This window comes from Ailuropoda melanoleuca, chromosome 3 (assembly GCF_002007445.2).
Source record: "Ailuropoda melanoleuca isolate Jingjing chromosome 3, ASM200744v2, whole genome shotgun sequence".
Classification (NCBI taxonomy): domain Eukaryota; kingdom Metazoa; phylum Chordata; class Mammalia; order Carnivora; family Ursidae; genus Ailuropoda; species Ailuropoda melanoleuca.
The window spans coordinates 20443578-20445236 of record NC_048220.1 but is presented as its reverse complement, the minus strand read 5'-3'; positions in this window follow the sequence as shown (position 1 = coordinate 20445236).

Here is a 1659-nt window from a genome sequence, read left to right as displayed (position 1 = left end):
GAGAAAAGATCTCCCTTACCAATGTAGTTAGACATCATCTAATCCATTGAGGGCCTCAGTAGAACAAAAAATTGAGGATGGGCAAATTCATTCTTTTTGTTTAAGACATCCACCTTCACCTAACCTCAGACATTGGTACTCCTGGTCCTTAGGCTTTCAGACTCAGATAAGGACTGACAGACACCACTGGGCTTCCCAACCCCTACCCCTCTTCCCAGGTCTTTGGATTGGGCTGAATTACACTGGTGGCCTTCCTGATTCTTCAGTTTGGAGATGGCAGATGGTGGTTGACCTCCATGACAGTGTGAAACAATTCCTATAATAAATATAAATATTTATATATTGGTTCTGTTTCTCTGGAAAATCCTAATACACGGGTTGATAGACTGAATGAGCAGACATTTAGACTCACGTGAGGTACTCTTGCAAACGTTTTGGCCTTGGAGACACAAACAAGTGTGTATAACATGGGAGATTAGAGTCAAATATACATAGGCACCAATAACATAGACCTGCGCCCTAGTAATTAGGCCATAGCACATGCTTCACAAAAATACCACTTGACAAATGGCTCATCCTGAGCAAAATTCCACTAATAGTTCTGCCCTGATTTGCTTTGTGATCTTAAATAATTTATTACCTTCTGTCATTCTACCTCATTTTCTACATCTATAATAGGATATTCTATCAAGGTGCCATGAAAGCACATTAGCTAAATGTGCTGTTGCAGATGGAATTAGATGTTATGTGCTGCCTGCTTGGAAATATTTTTTGAAAGACAAGTCAAAAGTATTTTTATAATAGGGTTATTCCTAAAACAAATGACATAATTAAATGCAAGTGTATAAGCAGAGCATTAGGTGCTCACAGTTTATACTTACAGAAATTCAATACTTCTAAGTATTTCCTGTATCAACCATTACTCAGCCATATTGATATAAAATATAGAGGAATTAGAGTGATCATAAGCAGATACATCAAAACCGTATTCCAAGAGATACCTACATTACAGTTACTGTGGCAACCCACAACTTTTCTTTTCCTGCATTGTGTATCAAAGCCACATGATGTTTTGGCAAATGACGTTTTAGCAGCCCAGGTTCCAAGTACAAAAGTTACTGACCCATCTCAATGAACTGTATTTTCAGTCTTGTTCAGTATTGTGGAGGGAAGTAATAAAGTGCTACAGTTCCTGGAAAAAATGGCCAGACTTTATTTTGACCACCTTTGATCACCCTTTTTGCCCACCCCTGACTCCTTGTCTCTGGAAGCTACCAATCTGTTCTTCGTACCTATGAGTTTAGCCTTTTTGTTTTCAGGGTCCACAAATAAGTGAGATGATACAATATTTGTCTTTCTCTGTTGGACTTATTCCACTTAGCATAATGTCCTCAGGGTCCATCCATGTTGTTGCAAATGGGAAGATTGTATTATTTTTTTATAGCTGAATAATATTCCTATATATATATCATATACACATACCACATTTCCTTTATCTATTCTTCCATTGTTGGACACTTAGATTACTTCCATGTCTTGGCTACTGTAAATATGCTGCAGTGAACATGGGGATGCATGTATCTTTTCCAGTTAGTGTTTTCATTACCTTGTATAAGAAGTGGAAGTGCTGGATCAAATGGTTGATTTGGAATTTTTTTT